The sequence below is a fragment of the Heterocephalus glaber genome, unplaced genomic scaffold (assembly GCF_053883595.1).
Source record: "Heterocephalus glaber isolate CG9 unplaced genomic scaffold, H.glaber_assembly_v1.0 deba00001481, whole genome shotgun sequence".
Lineage (NCBI taxonomy): Eukaryota > Metazoa > Chordata > Mammalia > Rodentia > Bathyergidae > Heterocephalus > Heterocephalus glaber.
In genome coordinates this window covers 62,822,705-62,836,683 of record NW_028258317.1, presented here as the reverse complement: position 1 = coordinate 62,836,683, position 13,979 = coordinate 62,822,705, and the positions used below count along the sequence as shown (strand labels likewise).

General features: G+C 40.6%; 1 protein-coding gene across 12 annotated transcripts in view; it reads right to left on the bottom strand.

The window, feature by feature from the left end:
- Positions 1 to 13,979, bottom strand: part of LOC101718976 (transducin-like enhancer protein 4) — a 146,059-nt gene that overhangs the window by 118,548 nt on the left and 13,532 nt on the right. The gene's annotated exons all lie outside the window — the stretch shown is intronic.

Genomic DNA, 13,979 nt, shown 5'->3' with positions numbered 1-13,979 from the left:
TAGCCAGCTGCTATATAAACCAAGGCTTTGCTCTTTTCCTGTTTGCCTAGATACAACTCTGCGATACAATTCACTATACTCTCAGGTCCAGGCACAGCAGGCAAATGAAACGCAGAGCCTCAGCCTGGCTCCAAGAAAAGGCACAGCAAGGGCTGAGGTTGACAGTCCCTCTTGGGCTCTGTGATTGTCCCCTCTACCTGGAACCACCTTCCCTACATCATCTCATGGCTCATTCCTTACCCACCATTGAAGTCTCACCCCAAAAGGAAACTTCTGTGCTGCCTTTATTTACTGTCCTGAGTTACTCTCTTCTCCCTCCCTCTGGCACATTACAGTCTTTTTTCTAACATTTACAATCAAATGAAATTATTTCACAGGTTGTTTACATAGACTAGACTTGTACTTCTCAAACTACAGTATGTATATTACCCAGGAGTCTCCTTACAATTTAGACTACAGCAGGGTCTGAGAGGCTTCACTTCTAATAAACTCCAAAGTGATGTCAATCGACACCACTGGCTCAGAGAACACATCCATACAGCAGCAAGGTTCTGAAAATAGGGGCTTGATGAGGGTCCAGATCTCTGTCTACAGTCCCTTGGCTGTATTATAAGACACTCAGTACGTATTTGGTGAATGAACAAAAGAAACTACAAGTCAGGTTAAATGGTTGCAGTATCATGAGTAATCTTTAGCAGGTATAAAACTGTTAGGAAACGGAGTACTTCAGTGTATCAATTATAAAGGAATATACGTCTGGAAGATCGGCTTAAATTCTGATTTGGTTTGTTTAGCTTCCCAATCACACATCTTTTCTAGCATCAGGATGCACTGCTGTTCAAAAAGAATAACAAACAATCTAGTGGGCAACAAGAGGGAATGCAAATTCATGCTAGATAATTCCTAAATGGTGAGTAAATAACTAAAGCTTCCGTTTTGAATCCCTGGCAGAATATATGTTTTAAAAGATTACTTTAGAAATATAATAAAGTAGGTACAGCTCAACCTCCTTCCTAAAATTACTTATACCTGATTACTGATCTCCTGAGCCCCTGGAATTCAAAGTATTTGTTAGATGGCAAACTGGGGAGTGCACTTTACTTGGAGAGTTCAGAATAAATCTCCAGAAATATACCTTGAGTGAACCAGTGTGACAATTATGACAACCCAAGGGAAGGGCCTAGTCAAGTTAAGGCATCTCTGGGCTCAGAAGTAAAAGACCAGGTCCAAATACCTCAAGATGCAGGGGTCTCAGGAATTACCCAAGCTGCAGTACGTGCAGCAGACTTAGCGCCTCACACTTATCTACCTTGCTTGAAATCTGGAGCAAGGGGGCCAAGCTTGGGGTCTGTGGACACAGCCACAGCATGACAATACCTGCAGAGGACAGGCTATCTGAATCCCTTCCTAACAGCCTCCAGGAGTACTGTCCCAACCTGTTGCTTCAGTGCTGAGCAGCAGATAACCTGATCTGGAATCTCACATATGGATTTTGATGCAAAAATCGCCTCTTCTCTGTCCTTGATAAGTCTATTTCAATGCCCTAGGCTTTGGAGAGTGTAATCATTTGGAAGTTTTTACTGAGAGTAAACTAATTTCTTTCCTGTTTTTATTTTTTGTCATTTGACGCATCCCATACAAAAGTGGGCCATCAGTCAATGACTCCTCTTCTAACTGTCTTTCAGTGACACACAAATGTGAACCCTGGATGATGGAGGATACCACTTACCACAAGCTGGCTAGGAAATTAAATACAGGCTGGGGCACACAGAGCACTTTCCTAGTGTGTGCCAGAGCCTGGCTGTCCAATCCCTAGCATGGCAAAGGAAGGGAGGAAGGGAGGGAGGAAGGGAGGGAGGGAGGGAGGGAGGGAGGGAGGGACAAGCCTATGCCTGACTAAATGCTGTCTATAATCAGAAAAATAACAGCATTTCCCTATAATTAGGCTTAAATTTACTCTTGCTTGTTTTCTTCTTTTTAATACTCTAGTAGGCAAGTTGAGAAAATTAAAAGAAACCACTGTCATCTATTTGTGCTCCTATAGTCTTACTTTTTTTAGTGTATGCTTGCAGTGCATACTAATTATATCCACAGTCACCGTGGGGAGTTGGTACATGCACACAACATGTTGATTCTCTTTTTGTCCCCTTCCCCTGCTCCCACCCCTCCCTGCTTCCTCCAACACTTCTTCCCCTCTCATTTGCAAATGTTCTATAGTATTTCCATCTCTCCTCTCTCTCCCTCCCTCTTAGGATGTACAGGGGTTCCTCACTATTCATGGGAGTTGATTCTAATACAATATAAATGCTGTGTAAACAGTTATTATATACTGTTTTGCTTAGAAAATAATGACAAGAAGAAAGTCTATGTATTCAGTAGACACAATTTTTCTTGAAACATTTTGATACACAGTTGGTTGAATCTGCAGATGTGAATCCATGGATACAAAGAGCCTACTGTACTTCAAGTCATTTTTAAATTTAATTATGCAGGTAGTTTAAGATACTGAAACACCCATGCTTTAAAAGGAAAGCCGGACCCACAAAGATATTATGCCTTTTTTGTCCATTTTACTTCCTTTTGTTCATTCAACAAATATTTACTAATTCCTACTGTCTGAACTCTCTTAGATACTAACACAAGGTGAAATGAACAGGACAAGCACAGCCCTGGTGTCTGGGAGCTCACGGCATAGAGGAAGGAGACAGAAGCAAGTACACAAGTGTACATGAAGAGGAATTTCAGATTCTGAGCAGCACTAGAAAGATGACAAAATGGAGGGCAGATGTCTGAGAAAGAACCATAGGACAGAGATAGGTCTGCTTCAGGTGAAATTATCAACGAAAGACAAATAAAGATGTCACTTTAGCCAGGCGTGATGACACAAAACTGTAATCATAACTCTTAGAAGGCTGAGGCAGGAGGAACTTTAGAGGATTCCCTGGGCTACACAGTTGCACCCTGTCTCAAAAAAAACACAAAACACAGTAATTGAGTTGGGGCTAAAAATTATCACCTCCGAAAGTATGTTCTGTATCACATTTTGTAGATGTTATTGACAAGTATTACATACATGAAGGATTCTCTGGATGACTGCTCTGCTCAAACAAAATACCTGTTTCCTGTTGGACAACTCAAAGCCTTTCATTTGACAGTGTGAACACTACATCTTTGGAAACACACATAAGAAGCAATGCTAGTCAAATTTCCTTGACTATGGAACCTTTTCTCCTAAAAGCTCACAGAGGAGATAATCTGTAGGAAAAAAAAAAAACAGATCATCAGTGGTTTCCAACCCTATCTTTACAAGAGCATTATCTTGGCAGACCTTTAACAATGAGTGACCACCCGAGACCCATTAACTCACAATCTCCAAGGGTGGAACCTAGGCGTCAGAAGTTTCCCAGGTGATTCTAATGCAGGCAGGATTAAAAACCATTCAGCTGGAGCACAGGATGCATGCAATAAAAAGCAGAGTGAAAAATAAGGCAGAAAGGGTGCACTGGGGTCAGACTGTGGAAGGTCTCGAATGACACTCTAAGAATTATGAACTTTATTTGGAAGGCACCAAAGACCTACTCCTAGAAAAGCTATGGTAACCCTAAATTGGTCAAGATACTTCAGTGCATTTCTGCCTTCTGCCTTCTAGCTACTGATCACATTTAAATGGCTGCGGAAGGAAAGAAGAGATTTACAACCACAAAACATACCACAGGAGCAAAGGCGGAGGATGAGTGATAATTTCAGACTAGGAACAAAATGAAATCCCAAGGCAGTTCACACTTAGGAAATTCAAGAGTTACTGGAGCCTACTCTAAATAGGAGCTATGGTAGAAAGAGCCAGGAACGCAGAGCTGATCTAGACCTGTGAGGCATTTATAATCCAGCAAGGGAGAAGACCAAGTAGAAATAAACACAATAATGGATACCATGTGGTTTAGCACTCTAGGTGGGACACAGAGGAGTTCTGGAAATGTAAAAATAAACATGGAGGAAATGCATTCTGACTTTGCTGACAGTACTTCAGGAGCCACCCTAATTCTCAGTTTTCAGTAACTGCGCTACTCCTCCAGACACTGTGACACAGTCTCAAAGCATAGGGGGCCCGGCAGGATTTATAAAGCCCACAATCCAGCAAATGAGACAAATAGTGAACAGTATTAAAAAATGCAGGGTACTTAAAAATGATTCGCAAAGAAATGTGTCCCTGAATAACTGAGGGTGAAGTAAGACAGAGACAGAGAAGGGCAGGAAGAAAGGAGAGACCATTCCAAAAAGGGTCAGCCTGCTAAGCCAGCATGGGCACAAGAACAGGAAGAGCACAAGGGACAGTGGCAACTCACTGCTAGAGAAGTACCTCCAGAAGAGCCCAGTGGCCCAAGATTATCTCCATGTGGTTAGACCAGTTGGGAGACTATGGAGAGTTACTTGAAACATGGTGCAGAGGACGTTGGAACAAGATCATGATAAGCATCCTAACATTCCTGGAGGGCCTGCTCTGGGCCAGATATTTCACTTAATACTCAGAGCAATTTTAAGAGATTACTCTTCTCCTGTTTTATAGATAAAGCTAAAGAAGAGCAAAGTGTTAAATAAGTCACTATGATCGGCTAGATACCTGCAGAGAAGTAAACATGTGCAGGAGTAAAAGAGAGCAGATTTCAAAAGAGACCTGAAGATCTACAGCTAATGCAGGAGAAGGAAGAGCAATAACCACCTGCCTCCCTGAGGGGTGAGTGGCTTGAAAAACTGGGTGGCTGGGGCAGGCATCTCTGCAGATAGAACTTAGGATCCACTGAGTGTGTAGCCTATGAGACAATCAAGGGAAATGACACAGAATAGTCTCAGAGGAGAGGTCTGGGCTGTAGAAAGGGGGAGCGTTCATATCTACTTAAAAGAGTAAATGAGATCAGCTCTGTCAGAAAAGACAATCAGAGGGGTCAGCAGAGCCTCTAGCACAAGGTCTAATGGGACAGTGAAGGTGACCATGACAGTCAGGAAATGGAGACAATACTGCCTAGAAGAACCAGTAACATGTGGCTCCGCTAGATCTGGTCATCAGAGGAGCAAGGAATCCACAACTCCAGATGTAGTCTGAATACAGTGCACTGAATAGGTTAAGTCACAGGCTTACCTCAAAGTTTGTTTTGGGAACAGTTTTGGAAAAGCATCAACAGAATTCAGATTCAAGTGATAAAACCTTTTGAATACACACCAGATATTATGAATCATCCAACTGTGGAATCTCAAACCCCAGGATGTCTCTAATTACTAATCCAGTTGAGCCACGATTTTAAGTAAATCCCCAAATGATTCTAAACTCCATTTCTACAACCATGAAATTGCAAAGAATAGCTGCAATGGATCTGGTTGGCAGAAATATTTATAAGAGTAGACTTCTGAATAAAATCCCTTAAGGTAAGCAGTTTTGTTTTAAGACAGAACTGAGATTAGATAGTGCCACAAATTGAGTGGCTATATTGTTAGGTATCGATTCAAGCTTAGGGTGCTTTCTCTCAATTAAGAAAGCATTCCTCACTAATTCATACTATGAAGGGGAAGAGCTGCAGGGCCCAAGAGAAGGCAGCAGATGAATCTAAGAGACAGAGATATGCTAGATTCACTGGTACAGTGACACAGGACAGTACCTTTGCGTAGACTGGAATGAGTGAGGTCACATGCCTAGCCCCAGAAAATCTGCTGCTTCTCCACTTTCATGCACTGTGACCCAGAAAAGATAGTCTGGGTATTTGTTTCCCAACTGGCAAAGGGTTTCTCTTCCTCTTTTTTGGTACAGATACTTGCCCTGGATGCAGGAAATTTTATATGTAGCAGTAAAGGGAAGTTCTTTCTACTGGGTAAATGGTTAAAAAAAAAAAAAAAAAAAGGAAAGAAAGAAAAACAAAACTCTCTCTGAAAAGAGAATGTCTAAGTACTCGGAAGAATTCAACACATTTTATGTTAACCAAAGCACAAGCTTCCAACTTATGAATCTGGTCGACTGCCTTAACTTTGCCAGCCATGTCTAGACCCTAACGAATTCAACCCTCTCTTCAACCTAACTTGCTCTTAAATTTACTTTTTATTTTTTAGGTTACACTTCAGTCTGTAACTTTAGACTGTATGAACTTCAGTTTAAGTTAGGAGTTATTCCTAACTTATAAATAACCCTGAATGACTTTCTGATTAAACATTTGAAAGTAGTTCTACAGAAAATTGACAGTCTCCAAACTGTTCATCAGCAAGAAAGTAACAGGTTCATGCCAGGATGTAAATCAACTACTGTTTAGTTTGGCTACCTAGGCTTTCCTTGTTTTGTTTTTCAAAGATAAAGACATTGTTCGTGAAGAAGTAGTGTATATTCGAGTACCAGTACACTGCCCATCGTTAACAAATTCATAGAGCTGCGCCCGTCTGAGGACTACACACACACAGAAAGGTACGGCTCCAAAGCAACATTCCTAAATACCAAACTACAATTTCTTACTGCCTCAGATTATACTCGCAGGCGGTCTGTCCCTCCACGGTAACAAAATTCTCCAACAAAGCCCTAATACATGCTGCGTTCCTTAACCTCCTCCCTAGCTGACTTTAGAGAAGCTAAAGGATCACACTTGTAAAGTGACTCCTGGAACGGGTGGGTGACAGCCCAGCACCATTCACGGGTCTTCTCTCCACTAGGTCATGCTACCCACTAGTCCTGGGCTGTGCAACAGCAAACAAAAAGAAAGGCCCACAAATTAGAAACAGTATTTCTTATTTCTAAAAGCAATAACCCAAGGCACCCAATGACGGAATGACAAATGGTGCCACCTCAGTATGTCTGGGCTTGTTCTCCCACAAAACATACATCTAAACGGGAGCCTTTGCTTTACCTTATGTTTAAGGAACTTTGAGAGAATGTGCTCACATAAGAAGGTTAAGCAAAATGTATTCTGTGATTCATTTTGTCTATTTACTCCAAAATGGCTCTAGGAATTCTAGGTCAATATGAGGAGGGTACCTATGAAAGGATGAGAGGAAAAAAATTTGAAAGTCTGAGTAACTGTTAAAGCAGGGTCTCAGCAAACAAAGGAGGGAGAAATGAAAAACCACCCTCTTCTCTGTAGCATCATAACCACCACCAGCTACCAGCTAAAACAAGGTTCAGTTGTCCCTCTGCATCCATGGGACACTGGCCCCAGGACCCCCAGTGGTTACCAAAATTTGCAGTGTTCAAGTAATGGCCTAGTATTTGCATATAACCTATCCATAACCTCCAAAGCACTTCAAATTATCTCTAGATTTCTTATAGTATCTAATACAATGTAAATGCTATGTAAACAGTTGTCCTGTATTGGATTGTTTAGGGAATAATGGCCATATAATACGCAAGACCCAATGCAAACACAATTATTTTAAGTGATTTTGATCAGACTGGTTGAATCTTCAGATGTGGGGCCTCTGGATACTAAGGGCTGACTGTACTAATGACTTCAGTATCTGGAAATGTTCAAAGATGCAGGATTCTGGAATTTAGGCAATGAGAGATTGTGCAGATACAACACCATCCACCTCAACATCCTCAACCTGGGGTCTCACTCAAACAGCACATGGGCTCCCATTAATTGCATAAACTATGCCACGAAAAAGAAGAAATGGTGTAGAAGCAGAAGAAATTGTGGACCTATTTTTTGGCTCCTTACAACTCAATATGTGGGCAGTGGGCCAGGGGGCATCAGCCTCATCTGAGTTCTTGTTGGAACGGGGACCAGCAGGTACCAACCCAGACCTGCAGAAACAGAATCTGATTTCAATATGACTTCTATTAGTAGGCACACTGCAGTTTGAGAAGAACTGCTCAAGTTCTCCAGTCTTCAACTGTGCTGTGAATTGGAATCATTCTGGAATTTTTAGAAAACTTCCAATGCTCAAGTCTCAGGTCGGGAGGTTCTGGAACCAGCATTTTATAAGATGTCGGAGTCCCCTGTTTTATGCATGTGGAACGGAGACTCAGAAAAATTAAATAATTTCTCCAGGATACAAGAAGTTACTCGTTGAACTAGAACTGGATCCTAAAGATATTCAGGATGATGCTGCCTATAAAGAACTAAAGAAACCACAGATACCAAAAAAAAAAAAAAAAAAATCAAAACTAATTTTTAAGACCTGAAGTTTCAATTAATCATACACACTTTTGGAATTTTAAAAAGAAATAAAGACACATTATTTGTTTTACATATTAGCCTTTGAATCCTGACCTGATCTTCTCAGTCTTCACCTCTGTCGGCCACCGCACGTACGGTAAGGAGACAGTGAATCCTCTGCCTCTGCCCTCTGCCTGGTGAGGAGTTGAGCCACAGTGGGAGGACCCTGGATGATTCTATTTTCCTTTTGCTTTCTAAAATTTCTTTCATGTTTAATTTTCCTTAATATCATTTTTTCAAAGAAACAAAGCACTTAAAAATCACCTTCAAAGACCTGGATCTGAATTAGACTGTGAAGTCCAAGAGCAAGGACAATTACCATGTCCTAACCGTCAAAGTTTGCAAAAGCATAGCACACTTTAGAAAGAAACTTTTCCCAAGTGTTGATCCTTTTGCTAGTTGGTGATTATGTCATTACATTCAAAGGCCTCATAAATTAGCACTAGATACATGGGGGTGCGGTGGGAGGCACAGGAGAACAAAGGAAATTAAAAGCTGCGGTCAGACTAGAAAGAAAACACCCCATAAAGCAATGTATGTTTCTGATAGTTTAAACAGACTGCATGCATACAGACAGTAAAACCACATTTCAACATGTTTTCTTCTTCTTTTTTTTTTTTTTTCTGTTTTGGACTGGATCTGTGGCTTTATGCCACCAAGAGATATTTTGGTTTACCAAAATGTACTCCATGGCCTTTCAGATTTCATATTTACTTAACTTTCCTTACTATCACTGCTATTCTCACTCAACTACAGCAGCTTAAGAAAAGTGTCTAAAACAGTACAGGAAAGCTTTAAAATACAGAACATGCCTCACATGGGGCTGGGGTTAAGCTCACACAATTCACACTACCACATCCATTGTAATTTCAGTGTTAGCTCATCAGGGACATAATGAACAATGGGAGTAATTATTTCTCTTGAAATCTGAAACTTTCTCAAGACAATTATAGACTCAGACTTATGTTTACATGAAATTTCTCAAAACAAAAAGGCTATGGAATCACTAACCTATCCAGACTTCTTGGCCAACTCTGATAAAGTAAGTAAAAATGAACAGGTTGAAGAATGACTGGGGCAAAGAGTTTAAGTGACTGATGAGTAATTTAGAGAACTCTGTACCCATCAAAACTCAAAATGATTTATATATGCCAGTATAAAAGTATGGGCAATAATCAAGCAAAACAACTCCCAGAAACTTTTTCTCACACTCACCCTGAATGTCTTCCTTAAAATGAGCTATGCCTAAAACCACTGCCCACAAAAGACTGTGACAAAATCTGTTGTGGCTGGGTATAGAATACAGGCACAGGTCCTGCTGAAAAGCATCGAGGTGCTTGGCAAGAGCACAGATTTGGCAGGAGAGAGGAAAGGACAGTCATGGTTTGAAGGTGAAAGGAGTAACCAACTCGTTCTTCCTCCCTCGGCATAACTGATCACAAGTCCTCCTGATTACCGCCTGTCTCTGTATCTACTAATGGTACCAGGACTCTGCCAATTTGCAAAGGTCAACGTCTCAGGGCCTCTCTCCTATGAATTTCCGCATCTCTGATCCAATAAACTGCTAGGTCACTGGGTTCGTCCCTTCCATTTCTTCTGCTTCTACCCTACTTCAGACTTTACCTCCTTAAACTCCATCCCTGTCGTGTTCCTGTCCACTCAAATCACTTTAACCAACATTCACTGAACATCTTGTTCGTAGGTCCTGTGGTAAATGCTGAGAACAAAGCGAATTAGCAAGACAGATATGGCCCTGGCCCTACTATTTGTTTAACCTTCCCTTTGCTGTTTCTTTAATAGCCCAAGGACTACAGCGAGCAATCAAGGCCTTCTATAATGCATCCCAAACCACCTCGGCCACTACTGTCTTCTTGACAACAGAGCTGGAAACGCTAACCACAGCCTGAACACGCACAGCAGTCCCCTGTCTCTGTGGCTTCCCGCTGGAATCCTTCACCTTCCTTTCATCCCAAGTGCTCCCTTAGTGAGGTTTCACTAAAATATCCCTACCTACTCCGTAACAGCATCCTTCATCATCCCAGAGCCAGAGACTCCCTTCTCTTCCGCTTAAGGCACAACAATGACATCACCACACAATGCCTTGTGTTGCTCACACTGATCCAAATGGCATAAAAAGATGAGATTTTCTGGAGAAGAAAGCCTTCTACCTCTTAGCTAACTACAAAGTCTTTGTAAAGTTAATCAGCATTTGTTGAATTTAAAATGAGGGCCAGGGATTTAGCTCAATGGTGCTGCCGCCTGCCTTCTAAGCACAAGGTCCTGAGTTCAATCCCCGGTACCAAAAAAAAAAGAAAATGGCAAAAGTATGATCTCAAACCATAAATTCAAATACCTAAGAAAAAGTGGGGTTTATGAATCAAATCTGTGAAGCAGGCATGAGTATCATCTCATGAGTGTGCATCCTACACCGGTGGAAAGTAACCCGTGAATTCTTGCTTAGATTCTAGGAAACTCTTCCTATCAGTCCTGCTTAGGTTTAAAACAGGTCCTTACTATGAACCTCAGCCTAGCCAGCTATATCAAGCAGTTACAAATGAGTTCCCACGTTAAAAAAGGGTTTTGTGCATAAAGGCACTATGCCTGACCCAGCCTCTCTTGAATCTGACACCTCTTAAATATAAGGACAAATTTTACAAGGAAGTAAAACTGCCAATATATTACCCCCATATTCTGGAGACCTACAGAAAAGTAAAGCTTAGGAATTTTTAGGGCACAATTTCTCCATTAGGAACCCTAACAAGCATTTTTGTCTTCCCCCAACTAACCCAAAAAATGTCCAACCAACCAACTGTGGAACTGCCGACCCCCCTGTGTTTTTTATTGGCCACTTTAGGTTAACTACAATTTTTTTTGAGGTTAACCGAGTTAGGTATACTTAGAGTAAAAGCCACACTCCAAAACAGTTCTACGTCCCAAGAAAATCAAAAGCCTTTAAAACAGTCACTCACATTCCTAGCACAGTGGAATTTACAGGAAGGAAAAAAAAAGCCAAGAAAAAAAAATTTAGCTTCACTCATCAGTATCTATGCCCTCAAAAATAAATCCATGTTTTGAACTCAGGCTACTTACAAACTCAAGGTTCCACTGTATCTATTGTAATGTGATCAGAGCTTTACAAAGACAAGCACAATGTACTCTTCCCTAAGCAAGAGGCTAAGAGAGCAGAAAGGCTATTTTGCAGGAAGATGGAAAAAATCAGGCCAAATGTCATGCTGAATTCTCCAATGGTCCAATCAATCCATCATATACATCTGGGTACCAACCAGAATGATGTTCCAAGAGAATGACTGAAATTACTGGTAATGTTCAGCACAGAAAAAGAAGGCTAATGAAGGGCAATACATGTTAAACAGAAAAGAAGACTAACTCTAGTCTCTTCCATGGGCTTTACATAAAGACATGCAATACTTCCAATACTACCAGAAAGTGTTCTGCTTTGCAAAACAAAAAAGCAGTATTACAAGGATCTGTATGTTTTTGGTGGACATCAAGCATCCAATGAGAAGCTGAACTGAAAAGTAAAAGGTCTTCCCCAAAAGGTTTAACAAGTTCCCTTCTTTAGAAAAACAATGATTTAAAAAGACTACACAAGGTCCCCATTCAGAACTTGACATAACTACTACCAATTCCGTTCTGCTTATCAAAAACCTGGAAAGATGAGTATGATGTGAAGGACTCCCTCAAACTAATGACTTAACTAGAGGAATCACACGGGCTGATCCTCCGTCTCTCTCTACTCAAAACTCTAATAATAAAAAAATACAAAAAACTTTTTTTAAAAGTAATAATGCCTCCAAACCTGTAACTCTCCTGGCAATAAAAAGGCAACAGAGGTAACAATTCTTTCCTGTTCCTACAGTGGAGTGTCTCTTGGCACTTTTGAAATTTTAGATCAAGTAATTCTGTTTTAGGAGGCTGCCCTGAACTTTGGTTGTAGGATGTCCAGTAGCATTCCAGCCTCTACCCACTACATGATGGAACACTTCCAAGTTGTTAACAACCACGGATATCCTAAAAACTGTGCCAAATGTCACCTGGGAAAAGAAAAATGACCTGGTTAGAAACCACTGCTATATAGCAGTGCTATATATAGCTATATATAAGCTGCTCCTAAACTTGTTCGGGTCCAAGTTCCCTCACTGAATCGGTAGGCACTATGGATACTGCTTCCTCAGAAAAAGGCACACAAGTGAGCAAATAAGTTTAAGAACCTTTAAAACCAGCCAAGAACCCCCCATCCTACCCTCATTCCAGGCAGGCACTCAAAGTCCTATACTTGTCTGGACATTCCTACGTGGTTAAAAAAGCAGGTACTGTGCCTGTTTTAGAAATCTCAGTCAGAATACAAAAATATCTGAGGCCTTTGCTCATCAGGCAAAGAATCAGCAATCCGAGATAAAAGATGAACGAATTGATGGGTCTGCTAGTGTATCTGTTTATACCAAAAAAAAAAAAAAAAAAAAAGACCCATTATTATTTTTTTAATACTATGCTCACTGTGCACAGAGCACAACAGTAGACTGTTTAGGTACATTTAACAACAAAAACAAAAATTTACCATATTAAAATGGCCACTTATGAAGGCACCGCCAATGTTTCAGAATTCAGGCTCTGAAGGCCACTTGCCTGGGCTTGAATTCCCAGTCTGCAACCTACCAGCTGTACAACCCTGGGCAAATTTCTTACCTTATCTCTTTAATTTAGTTTCCACAAACACAATGAGGATAAAGGATCCCTTCTCAAAAGGTTATGAATTAAATGAATGCACCTAAAGCACTTTGTGCATCAGCTGGTACCGACCAGGCAATCAAAACATCAGTGATACACATATAAAAAAAAAAAACCCTACAGCCTCAGGTAGTTACTGATAAGTTCCTACCCTAAAAAACCTGGTGAGATACGGTCATAAAAGGGGAAAAAACAATTTGAAACAAACAAAAAACAGATGATTCTAGGTTGTGAAACACTGGGATTATTAGGATTATTTTAGCTATCTGCAATAGTCTAACACTGTTCCTAGTGAAGTCCTACCAGAAACAAACTGAATTTCCTCACATATGTTATTTAAACCTTAACTTCAACAGCATGCCTCTAGTGTCAACCAGTGAAATTTAGGGTGGACCTTCTGACAAAGCTTTTCATGTTCTAATCATATGATGTGAGAGAGTTGAAAGATACCTTAGAAATAAATCATCTGGCAATGAATTCAATCTACATTTTAGAAACACCAGTCACCAGGTCAAGGACCTGTGGCAGAACTGGAGTGAGATCTCCAAACCACCTGTGTAGGCCTTTCTGTTCATCATAAACCCAAGTCCTCCCTGAGAGCTCAGAAACACAGAAAACTTTTACAGAGATGGCGGGGAATTCAGTATGTGGGATGCTGCAAAATAAACGATAACATAAAAAAAAAAAAAAAGTCCCTTTAGCTGTTCCCATCATTTATTCAGTCATTTTCTCTACTATGTTCAAGGGATCATTTTAAGTGCTATGGGTACAGCAGTGAATAAAAACATTCTTCCTTTTTGGAGTTTACATTGTACTTCAGTGAAGGAACCTGATCTCAATGTCCTTGATTTATAAGGCCAAGACTAAACATTCTCTCATTCTTTTACTCACCATTAAGTCATTTATTTACAATAACTCATTATAAACCAAACGGAGAAGCCTACAGCTTCCCTAAATAAAGGATTCCCAACAGGAAAAAGTAAGAAACCCCTGAGGATGTGAGATGTCAAGCTCATTGTAAGCCATACTTTATAGACGTGTTTT